This window comes from Podarcis raffonei, chromosome 13, assembly GCF_027172205.1.
Source record: "Podarcis raffonei isolate rPodRaf1 chromosome 13, rPodRaf1.pri, whole genome shotgun sequence".
Taxonomy (NCBI): domain Eukaryota; kingdom Metazoa; phylum Chordata; class Lepidosauria; order Squamata; family Lacertidae; genus Podarcis; species Podarcis raffonei.
This window is the reverse complement of record NC_070614.1, coordinates 52,334,764-52,347,722: the sequence shown is the minus strand read 5'-3', so window position 1 is coordinate 52,347,722 and position 12,959 is coordinate 52,334,764.

Below are 12,959 nucleotides of genomic sequence, written 5' to 3'. Positions count from 1 at the left end.
AGAAAGAAAGAAAGAAAGAAAGAAAGAAAGAAAGAAGGAAGGAAGTTGAGGGTCTTCGAAGAGCAGGGAAATCGGGGTGAGGAGGAGAGAGATGTAGAGAAGAGGGGAAGGAGAAAGCCGCGAGGAAGGAGGACTGGGCGAGACCCTCGTGGAAAGAGCTCCCGGGCGGCTGGCAGGTCTGCAGTTTGGCCAGGGCTGGGCTGGGCTGGGCAGGGGGCAAAGCAAGCAGCACGCTCCCCCGCCCCGCCCCGCCCGCTCCCATTGGCTGGCATGGCTGGGCTGGCACCAGGCCCGGCAAGGGCGGGCAGAAGCTCCTGGCTGGCTCCCCGGACGGGGTCGCGAAAGGGGGGAAATCGAGGGACGCGCCTCAGTGGTTCCACTCCGTGAAATGGGCGCAAAGGAAGCCCACCGTCTTTGAATGGGGTTGGACTAGATGTTCCCTTGGCCCCCCGGTTCTCAAGGGCGTGGAAAGGGCAAGCGCTTCTCCTAATCCCAGAAAAAGCGCTTTGAGTCTTCTGTCACCTGCACTCTGCTTTTTGTTACCAATCGCTTTTCTTTTTTTAGAGCCAGCGTGGTGTATGCAGTGCCGGATTTACGTATAAACTAAACAAGCTGTAGCTTAGGGCCCCACTCTCTTGGCCCCCCCAAAAAAAACTTGGGTATGCCTTGGTCCTGAATGGGGCAACTGTGCCCCTGAAGGACCAGGTGCGCAGCCTGGGAGTCATTTTGGACTCACAGCTGTCCATGGAGGCGCAGGTCAATTCTGTGTCCAGGGCAGCTGTTTATCAGCTCCATCTGGTACGCAGGATGAGACCCTCCCTGCCCGCAGACTGTCTGGCCAGAGTGGTGCATGCTCTGGTTATCTCTCGCTTGGACTGCTGCAATGCGCTCTACGTGGGGCTACCTTCGAAGGTGACTCGAAAACTACAACTAATCCAGAATGCGGCAGCTAGACTGGTGACTGGGAGCGGCCGCCGAGACCACATAACACCGGTCCTGAGAGATCTGCATTGGCTCCCAGTACGTTTCCGAGCAGAATTCAAAGTGTTGGTGCTGACCTTGAAAGCCCTAAACGGCCTCAAAGGCCCAGTAGACCTGAAGGAGCGTCTCCACCCCCATCGTTCTGCCCAGACACTGAGGTCCAGCTCCGAGGGCCTTCTGGCGGTTCCCTCCCTGCAAGAAATGAGGTTACAGGGAACCAGACAGAGGGCCTTCTTGGTGGTGGCGCCCGCCCTGTGGAACGCCCTCCCACCAGATGTCAAGGAAATAAACAACTACCTGACTTGTTAGAAGACATCTGAAGGCAGCCCTGTTTAGGGAAGTTTTTAATGTTTAATATGTTATTGTATTTTAATGTTCTGTTGGAAGCGCCCAGAGTGGCTGGGGAAACCCAGCCAGATGCCGGGGTATAAATAATAAATTATTATAATTATTGGTCAACAAGCAGATGTGTGTTGAATATATGCTATATGGCAATTTATGGACCTAATAGGTATCTAAAGCCATTTGCACATAATAAAATATGTATTTTATCAAAGTAATTGTGGAACTGAAATACAATTAAAAAGAAGTATATTAATGCAGTGGTACCTCGGGTTAAGTACTTAATTTGTTCCAGAGGTCCGTTCTTAACCTGAAACTGTTCTTAACCTGAAGCAGCACTTTAGCTAATGGGGCCTCCTGCTGCCGCCGCGCCACTGCCATGTGATTTCTGTTCTCATCCTGAAGCAAAGTTCTTAACCTGAAGCACTATCTCTGGGCTAGCGGAGTGTGTAACCTGAAGCATATGTAACCCGAGGTACCACTGTAGTGAAATAATTATTAAGCTCTAACTTAAAATGGGCTCTAACTTAAAATGGGCTACTTTTAAAATGAGGCTGCATTTTAAATTGCATTTTAACCTGTATTTTAAATTGGTCCCCGCCCCCCACATTATGTTTTTACTGTAATTTTACTGGTGTTAGCTGCCCTGAACCCGGCTCTGGCTGAGGAGGGAGAGGTATAAATAAATTATTATTATTATTATTATTATTATTATTATTATTATTATTATTATTATTCAGTGGTACCTCGGGTTAAGTATTTAATTCGTTCCAGAGGTCTGTTCTTAACCTGAAGCACCACTTTAGCTAATGGGGCCTCCCACTGGCGCTGCACGATTTCTGTTCTCATCCTGAAGCAAAGTTCTTAACCCAAGGTACTATATCTGGGTTAGCGGAGTCTGTAACCTGAAGCATCTGTAACCTGAAGCGTCTGTAACCCGAGGTACCAGTGTAACAAACTTAATAATGCAAACACAGGTTTCATTTTCTTGGTTTTTTTATCTTATATTTTGAAATTTTTTTTGGGGGGGGCCAAGCATAGCTGTCAACGTTTCACTTTTTTAAAGGGAAATTCCCTTATTCCGAATAGGATTCCTCGCAAGAAAAGGGAAAAGTTGACAGCTATGGCCCCAAGGACAGTGGGGCCCTAAACTATAGCTTGTTTGACTTATACGTAAATCATTGTCTGCAATTCACGCTTAGATCCACGAAAACCTTCTTCTTCTCTGCCCCTTTGTGACATTTTGGCTGGAGCTCATCAAGATATTACTGGCCTGTGGCTTTTTTTGATGTCACAACAATCCTCAGGCCTCTCTCTCCTGGGGGCGAGGAAGCAACCTGATATTTGAGTTCAAAGCCAGAGAGGGAAAGTTGGGGGGGGGGGAGAGAGGAAAAGGTCTTCCCTGCCTCTCCCCCCCCCAAGTCTCGTGTCAGCTGTCCCCTTCGGTGGCCTTTAGAGAAGCCTTGGTGTCCTTCAGACACCCCTCCCTCCCCAGGGACGCCCCCCCAGCAGACACGAGTCACACACTGCTGGCACCCGGCTCAGCTCCTCCGAAAATACTCCGCAAGCTACAGTTCCCGTCTCTCAGCAGGTTCTAGCCAGCCTCCCCCAGCCCCTAGGAGGAAAAAGGGGTGCTGTGTAGGTTGGAAGAAGGGGAGATTGGGAGCCAGGATGGGGAAAGGGGGCAGTTTCTCTGTCGGTAGGAGGGGGGGGGGGATGGATTTATGCTACTGTTCAGCCATGCTGGCATTCTCTTGGACCCAAACCTCTGTGTATATGGCAGCCATCCATCACCTCTGGGACTCCCAAAGGGATTTGAAATGGACACCCTTTTAGCGAAATATCTCCTTACATTTCTTGAATCGTGGAATCAATAATTGTTGTTGAGTCGTTTAGTCCGACTCTTCGTGACCCCCTGGACCAGAGCACGCCAGGCCCTCCTGTCTTCCACTGCCTCCCGCAGTTTGGTCAAACTCATGCTGGTCGCTTCGAGAACACTGTCCCACCATCTCGTCCTCCGTCGTCCCCTTCTCCTTGTGCCCTCCATCTTTCCCTACATCAGGGTCTTTTCCAGGGAGTCCTCTCTTCTCATGAGGTGGCCAAAGTCTTGGAGCCTCAGCTTCAGGATCTGTCCTTCCAGTGAGCACTCAGGGTGATTTCCTTCAGATTGGAGAGGTTTGATCTTCTTGCAGTCCATGGGACTCTCAAGAGTCTCTTCCAGCACCAGAATTCAAAAGCATCCATTCTTCGGCAATCAGCCTTCTTTATGGTCCAGCTCTCACTTCCATACATCACTACTGGGAAAACCAGAGCTTTAACTATACGGACCTTTGTCGGCAAGGTGATGTCTCTGCTTTTTAAGATGCTGGAATCAATAACAGATAATAATAAAAAGCATTTTTTGTTTAGACAAGCCTGCCTAGGTACGTGGAACGCTGACACGTTTTCAGTTTATTGCTGGTTTTAATTTCTTGAACGCTCAGGTTTTTTCAATTAATAATTATAACCATTTTAGTCTTTTTGTAAACTCCATCGAGGTTTCCTCCAACCAAGCAGCATATATTATTATTATCATCATTATTATTTATTGAATTTGTATATCGCCCTATACCACCAGGGTGGCTCACAGAATAAAATCAAGATATAAAACCACAAAATGCATAATAAAGGTGTATAATGAAGGTGCCACGCTGGCACCTCTCCTCCTGGGGAGAGCATAAATACAAAAAACCAACAGGATACCTGCATAGAGTGCAGAAGAGCCCAGTTTTAGTCCCTCGGCATCTCCTGGTAGAGCTGGGAAAGGACACCCTTCCCCCATTAAAAACCTGCCGCCAACCTTCCCCAACAAGGTGCCCTCTAACTGCCTTGGACTACAGTTCCCATTGCGCCCAGTTGATTCTCTAGTCAAGGGATGGGTTCAAATGTGTGAGGTGTGCAAGGCCAAGCCAGGATTCCAGGGGACGATATCCAGCTAACCTCCGGACAGGGACAGCTTTTCTCCCTTGGTCAGTAAGACGGGGTTGGGCTGGATGACCTTTTAGATCATTTCCAATTTTATGGTTCTGAAAAGATCTGGCTCCCAAGGTCACAGGGTCCCTTGGGATGTGAGCTCCCTCTGCTGGCAGGAAGGAGGTAAAACCAGAAAATAAAAAGTTTAGCTCCGGGTCAGGCTTAGCTAACAAGGTGCCCGCCAGGCGTCAAGAACTACAATTCCCATTATCTCTGACTATTGGCGAGGCTGGCTGAGGCGGATAGCGGCTGCAGAAGGACACTGTGATGGCTGCCCCTGACCCAGGCCTTGAATCCAGAGGCTGCTGGATCTCTGCACGTGCTCAGAGGCACCTCTCCTTGACCTTTTCCCCCCAGGCTCTGGTTTCGAATCTTCCTGGTTGTTGGAAGATCCAGGGCAGGGCCCTTCTTCGCAAGTTAATCTGCGGAACTCCCTGCCACAAGAGCCAGTGGAGGTCACTAATCCCAATGGCTTTAAAATTGGGTTGGACAAATTCGTGGAGGAGGAGACGACTATGGGATGTCTGCTATGCTCTGCCTTCCCAGCTGGAGGCAGATGAGGGGAGAGGGATCTTGTGTTCGAATCCTGCTTGACTTTTCCCTTGGCATCTGTCTGGCCAGTGTGAGAGAAGGACACTGGGCCAGATGGCCTCGATCCAGCAAGTTTTTATGCAAACGGGTTTATTTTTGCAAGGTGGGGAGGAAAACTAGCAGCAAAAAATCAAGCATTTTTAAAAAAATATTTTATTTTTTACCAACCACCAAAACGCAAACAGTGAAAACCCCAGGCGGCTGATACATTGGGTATACAATATTCAATAATATACATATTCAATAATATTCATAACATATTCAAATCAACTATATGTACACTTCTATATACCTTAACACTCCTCCTTCCACAAGGTTTATTTAACTTTTAACATTTTAATTGCCCAAACTGTTCAAACCTACTCAAATAATTCAATATCCTCTCAAACCAATCCTCCTCTTTCTCATTGACCTTAAACCCTTGCATTCTATGTATCTTCACAATTAAGTATTCTAAAATTATAATATTATTCAGTTTTTTCCTCCACTGGTTCACCCCAGCTCTTCTGCATTTTTCCAATTACTCGCTATAACCTGTCTGGCTGCAATTACCATCAATTTTACCCATTTACATTCCTCTTTTGTTTTTAACTTGGGTGGCGCTGTGGGTTAAACCACAGAGCCTAGGACTTGCCAATCAGAAGGTCGGTGGTTCGAATCCCCGCGACGGGGTGAGCTCCCGTTGCTCGGTCCCTGCTCCTGCCCACCTAGCAGTTCGAAAGCACCTCAAAGTGCAAGTAGATAAATAGGTCCCGCTCCAGCGGGAAGGTAAACGGCGTTTCCGTGCGCTGCTCTGGTTCGCCAGAAGCGGCTTAGTCCTGCTGGCCACATGACCCGGAAGCTGTATGCCGGCTCCCTCGGCCAGTAAAGCGAGAAGAGCGCCGCAGCCCCAGAGTCGGCCATGACTGGACCTAATGGTCAGGGGTCCCTTGACCTTTACCTTTACTTAGGGTAATAAGAACCATTAAGCAATTGTTTGATTGCTGTAAGTCGCTTTGGTTTCCTTGGGTGAGGTAAAGCGAGGGACGGATTTAACAAATGGATAATGAAACAAGTTCATCACAAAGCTCAGTTGGTAGAACATGGAATCTCAGGCTTGTGGGTTCAAGCAAAAGATTCCTGCATTGCAAGGGGGTTGGGATAGATGACCCCCAGGTGTCCCTCCCAAGCATTCTATGATTTGGGAGACGGAATGAATGGCTGGCTGAGAGGAGGAGTAGGCGGCAAAAGGGCCTCTTGTGCCAGAGGGAGGGGAGTGATACTGGCCGCACGAGGTTGTGACGGTGCCCGGGGCCTGTATTTTTAGACCGCGATCATCCATCAGAGCTGTCAAATGTCAAGAACTCAGTGGGAGGCATGTGGGATCTCGTGGCCTCTGTGTCTGAAGGGTCAGCCAGCCGCTTACCTTTCTCTGGGAACATGGAGGCCCTCGTGAGTGGCACAACCCCTTTAGGAAGTCTTTCCCACAGGGTGGCATGGGCAGGCATTCTGAACTGCCAAGATGGCAGGCTTCATCCTGCAACCTTTGGAAAAAAGTGCAACCTGACTGGAAAGCTGCAATCAATTGCAGTAATTCAGTTGGTCTGCTCTTGTGTGTAAGGTTTGCTGAAGGCGAAAAGGAAGAGGCTTTATTATATGTAATAATAATAATTTATTATTTATACTCAATGACAAACCTAGCCAGCATCTTAAAAAGTAGAGACATCACCTTGCCAACAAAGGTCTGTATAGTTTAAGCTCTGGTTTTCCCAGTAGTGACGTATGGAAGTGAGAGCTGGACCATAAAGAAGGCTGATCGCCGAAGAATGGATGCTTTTGAATTCTGGTGCTGGAGGAGACTCTGGAGAGTCCCATGGACTGCAAGAAGATCAAACCTCTCCATTCTGAAGGAAATCAGCCATGAGTGCTCACTGGAAGGACAGATCCTGAAGCTGAGGCTCCAAGACTTTGGCCACCTCATGAGAAGAGAAGACTGCCTGGAAAAGACCCTGATGTTGGGAAAGATGGAGGGCACAAGGAGAAGGGGACGACGGAGGACGAGATGGTTGGACAGTGTTCTCGAAGCTACCAGCATGAGTTTGACCAAACTGCGGGAGGCAGTGGAAGACAGGAGTGCCTGGCGTGCTCTGGTCCAGGGGGTCACGAAGAGGCGGACACGACTAAACAACTAAACAACAAACAACATTTATGGGATCACCTCTCCTGGTCTGCCCCACAGAGGACCTTGAGGTCCATGAATAACCATAGTTTAGAGGTCCCGGGCCCTAAGGCCGTTGCTCGGTCCCACCTCCTGCCAACCTAGCAGTTCAAAAGCACCTCAAAGTGCAAGTAGATAAATAGGTACCGCTCCGGTGGGAAGGTAAACGGCATTTCCGTGCGCTGCTCTGGTTCGCCAGAAGCAGCTTAGTCATGCTGGCCACATGACCCGGAAGCTGTACGCCGGCTCCCTCGGCCAGGAAAGCGAGATGAGCGCCACAGCCCCAGAGTCGGCCACGACTGGACCTAATGGTCAGGGGTCCCTTTACCTTTATGGTCAGGTGCATCTTATGGAGCAAAAAATACGGTATATGCTGTTTCTATTGTCTGCATTTTAGGAGATTTGGCTTTTCAAATGTCATTTTAAACTGAGTTTATTTACCTTTGAACGACAATCGCAATGACGTAGGCAGCTGCCTTCTGCAAAACCAGAACATCGGGGTTCTTCTTCCACCTCAGTTCTGACTGGCAGCAGCACCCCAGAATTTCAGAGCAGGAATCTCTCCCAGCCGTATTTGGGGATCGAATTTGCCGCCTTCTGCAAGCCAAGCAGACGCTCAGCAGCTGAGCTGTGGGCTCCGGACGTTGTCAAAAGAGAAGAAGGAAATTGCCTGGCCGTAACATTTTGAAGACATTATTAATTTTATTTCCAATCGCTCTGTTTTGCTGCTTCAGGAGGAAGGCAGGCTAGACATTTAAATAATAACAGCAGCAGCAGCAGCAAGAACAATAATATATGCCCCGTAGGTCCCTGAAGTCCTCAAATGACCCTGAAGTCGTAATCCACCAGATCTCATCCTTGAATGTAGCTGGAACAGGTGTCTCTGCCATCCTCTAGTTTCAGAGGAACGGGTGTGTGGGTGTGTGTGGCACCATCGCAAAGGGCTGGACCACAACAACACACGTGCCTCCCATGTGCAAGAGAGTCTCTGTCTCATGTGCCTCAACTCCGGATCCCTTGTCTTACGGGAAAAGATCTCAAAATATGCACAAGCCCCAGACGCCTGCATGCGATTTCTGCTCAGTTTCTTTTTTAAAAAAAAAATTTAAATTGATTTTCCAAATTTATAACAAATATAACACACACAAAAAAAGAGAAACATTACAATACTAAAAAGAAAAAACAAACATATATACACCTGCTTCTTTAAGACCTAATTTAATATTCATTGTTAAATGACTTCCTCTAATCCCCCCTTACTGAATTTCATTGTCACCTTGTAACAGCACTCCAATATCGTATTTCTAATCAAATTAACTCCTTCAATTTACTATCTTCTTTACTTTTCATTATTATCTAAGCCCTAATTCATTCTTACTCTAAACCTAGGCCTATTTGGTACTTTCAAGTGATTCTACTTATCTTATGTTACAGTATTTGGCTAAATAGTCTTTGAATTTCTTCCATTCTTCTTGATATTCCTCTTCTTTCTGATTGTGGATTCTTCCATTCAGGTCGGCTAGCTGCCATTCTTCTATTGTTGGTATTTCTTGGGATTTCCAATTTTTGGCTATTAATTTTGTAGTAATAATTTTGTAACGTAAAGGGTAAAGGGACCCCTGACCGTTAGGTCCAGTCGTGGCCAACTCTGGGGTTGCGGCGCTCATCTCGCTTTATCGGCGGAGGGAGCCGGCGTACAGCTTCCGGGTCATGTGGCCAGCAGGACTAAGCCGCTTCTGGTGAACCAGAGCAGCGCACGGAAACGCTGTTTACCTTCCCGCTGGAGCGGTACCTATTTATCTACTTGCACTTTGACGTGCTTTTGAACTGCTAGGTTGGCAGGAGCAGGGACTGAGCAACAGGAGCTCACCCCGTCGCGGGGATTCGAACCGCCGACCTTCTGATCGGCAAGTCCTAGGCTCTGTGGTTTAGCCCACAGCGCCACCCGCGCCACTAATTTTGTAGTGGCATACAAAAACAGTCTAACATCTTTTTTGGGCAATTCCAGTCCTGATTTCTGCTCAGTTTCAAAGTGCTCCAAGTCCTAGTGGAAACAAAACCGCCACCGTGTCGCTGGACAGATCTATGGCGCGACTGCAACTTTGAAAGTGAGCAGAAATCGCATGCAGGCGTCTGGGGCTTTGCCCAAACTCAAATCCGCCCCCAGTCTAATATCCCTAGTTCTGCAAGATTGTCACAAGAGCGCCTGGGCTAAAATTGTCCATCAAAAACTTCGCTCTTGTGGTTTATCCGCACAACAGCTGATCGCTTTGGGTTTTAGTAAAGCAAACGGTCTAATTTGTCAGTACCCGAATAATACCGAACAACTTGGCCACAATAAGGAAATTTTGCCCATGGTATGGTACTTTCCACCTTCCCATTTCGACTCTCGGGCACCCTATCTGCATAACCTAGCAATTCTAAAATATAGACGCGCTTTTACCCTCGCAAGATTGAATGTATTGCCCTCGGCTGTTTTTTGGGTTAAAAAATGCTATGTGGTCATTTATAGATATCTGAAGCCATGTGCACATAACAAAATATGTATTTTATCAAAGTAATTGTTGAACTGAAAAATAATTAAGAAGAAGCATATTAATAGTAAAATACAATTCAGAAGAAGTATATTAATAGTCAAATAATTATTAAGCTCTTATAATGATTTTTCATTCATAGCAAACTTCATAATGCAAACGCATTGGCATTTGACGATAACAAAAGTTCCTTTAGAAACACAATTTACAAAGACTCATAATCTAGTCTCGGGAAACTTGCTATAACATGAAATAAGAATAGGTGTAAATATATGGTGCAAACTACTAATAATTATAAATAGCAGAATGTAGGCACCTTATATATAGAAATGAGCAAACCAGGGATATTTTAGGGAGCAGGCGGGGCCATGACTTATATCCTAGGAGCCTACACAACACAAAACACTGTTGCTCTATGTAAGTTTTATTTTATTTGTTTTCTATCTTATATTTTGGAAATGTACATCCAGTTTTTTTCCCTTTAAATTTTTTGGGGCCCCCAAGAGAGTGGGGTCCTAAGCTATAACTTGTTTAGCTTATACGTAAATCCGGCACTGGATCATTAAAACGCTTTCACTCTCAGCTTGTTGACGTTCGCCGGATCCTATCAGGTTCGCCATCCACAAATACAACAGCGCCCCTTCTGTGAATGGTTGCAAATATTGCAAAAATATTGAGAATCCTCCGGCAGGGCTGCGGCAAGGGCGCCATCTACTGGCCCTGTTGGAGAATTGCACCTTTTACTGGCTGAATCTGGCGCCCCGATTCTGGTCGAGATCCAGACCGGGTTTTCGTAGACGCTGCCCCGCCCTTGTGAAAGCGGCGCCTTGGGCGCAGGTGAGTGGGTCGCCTGGAAATCCCGGACTGGACTTCTTCCCCAAACTCATACTAGCGGGTGCCTGAGCGACCTGGAGGCGGAATGGTATTTCTCCCCCACGTGCAAAATGTGGTTTTGAGAGCTAAGAAAAGGCAGTATTCCAGCCTTGGCGGAATAGGTGCGTTTTAGGTAAATAAACTTAACATTTCCTCTCCTCGCCCCGACGACACCATTCCATGCATTGCAATTGCAACGTTCCTGTTATGCTAGAGAGAGCAAGTCAAATAGGAAGCTGTTTGCCAACCCAGATTAAGAAAAACAATACATTGAGCATGTTCAGTTTTGCATGTTAAATTCCAACAAGTCAACAGTAGCATCGCAGGAATGAAATGGAGTTTGCAGCTAAGAATGTTAAGTTACAAGAAAGGAGATTCCATCTAAACACCAGGAAGAACTTTCTTACTTTCTATTTATTTATATATAATTTTTATTTTACTTTCTTGGGCTCCATGATCACTGCGTTGGTGACAGCAGTCACAAAATTAAAAGACGCCTGCTTTGTGGGAGAAAAGCAATGACAAACCTAGACAGCATCTTAAAAAGCAGAGACATCACCTTGCCGACAAAGGTCCGTATACCGTAGTTAAAGGTATGGTTTTCCCAGTAGTGATGTATGGAAGTGAGAGCTGGACCATAAAGAAGGCTGATCGCCGAAGAATGGATGCTTTTGAATTCTGGTGCTGGAGGAGACTCTGGAGAGTCCCATGGACTGCAAGAAGATCAAACCTCTCCGTTCTGAAGGAAATCAGCCCTGAGTGCTCACTGGAAGGACAGATCCTGAAGCTGAGGCTCCAAGACTTTGGCCACCTCCGGAGAAGAGAAGACTCCCTGGAAAAGACTCTGATGTTGGGAAAGATGGAGGGCACAAGGAGAAGGGGACGACAGAGGACGGGATGGTAGGACAGTGTTCTCGAAGCTACCAGCATGAGTTTGACCAAACTGCGCGAGGCAGTGGAAGACAGGAGGGTCTGGCGTGCTCTGGTCCAGGGGGCCATGAAGAGTCGGACACGACTAAACGACTAAACAACAACAACAAAATTTTATTTATTTTCCATTTAATTATATACATTCACATCATCATTATCCACTTTACCTCCCTGGCACTCTAGATCAGGCTTCCTCAACCTCAGCCCTCCAGATGTTTTGAGACTACAATTCCCATCATCCCTGGCCCCTGGTCCTGCTAGCTTGGGATTGTGGGAGTTGTAGGCCAAAAATATCTGGAGGGCCGAGGTTGAGGAAGCCTGATGTAGAGCCCATCGACTGCCTTCCTTCCCTCCCGCCTCACGGCTTTCCAAATGAACCTTTATATCATTGCATTTTGTGTGTTTTCCGCTTCCAATTGCACTCATTACAAAATGACTCAAAATTTAAATAAACATAGAAAGGTAGAAAATTTCTCATTACAAGTCTTCAGCCATCCTTGCTAGTGATGTTAATTGCTTACAATAAGCTTTCAAATATCTTATAAATTTACTCCAGTCTTTTGGGAATATTTGATCATGCTGGTTTCGAATTTTTCCTGTCAAATTTGACAGTTCTGCAAAGTCCATCATCTTCATCTGCCACTCTTCTTTCTTTGGTACTTCTCCTTGTTTCCATTTTTGGACTAAAAGAATTCTTGCCGCAGTTGTCGCACACATAAACAGTCTTTTATCTTCCACTGATATCTCTGCACTAAACACCAGGAAGAACATTCAGACAGTAATGGCTGGTAAACATTGATCCTCTTTTAAAAGCCATCCAAATTGGTCGCCATTCCTCCTGTGGCAGGGAGTTCCGCAGGTTAACGATCATCACCGCAAAAGCACAAGCACATCACATTTAACACGCGCGGCTCATCCCTTTTAAATGTTTCTGAATGGGGACCCAGGAAAACTTGCCGGAGAAAGGTGGGTGTCAGAAGACCTGTTAAAAACCTCTCTCCCCATTTAATGCTTGGAGTATAGAGAGGTTTGTTATGGTTTTACAAAGCGATTTCGCACAGTTAAGAAAATAAAGCAGCAAAGATATTACGGTCAAATACGGCATGGCCTGGTGGTCAGTGTGTTGGACTTAGCAGGGGTCAGCAAACTTTTTCAGCAGGGGGCCAGTCCATTGTCCCTCAGACCTTGTGGGGGGCCGGACTATATTTTGGGAAGAAAAAAAAATGAATGAATTCCTATGCCCCACAAATAACCCAGAGATGCATTTTAAAATAAAAGCACACATTCTGCTCATGTAAAAACACCAGGCAGGCCCCACAAATAACCCAGAGATGCATTTTAAATAAAAGCACACATTCTACTCATGTAAAAACACACTGATTCCTGGACCGTCTGCGGGCCGGATTAAGAGGGCGATTGGGCCGGATCCGACCCCCCCGGGCCTTAGTTTGCCTACCCATGACTTACATCCTAGGAGCCTACACAACACAAAACACGGC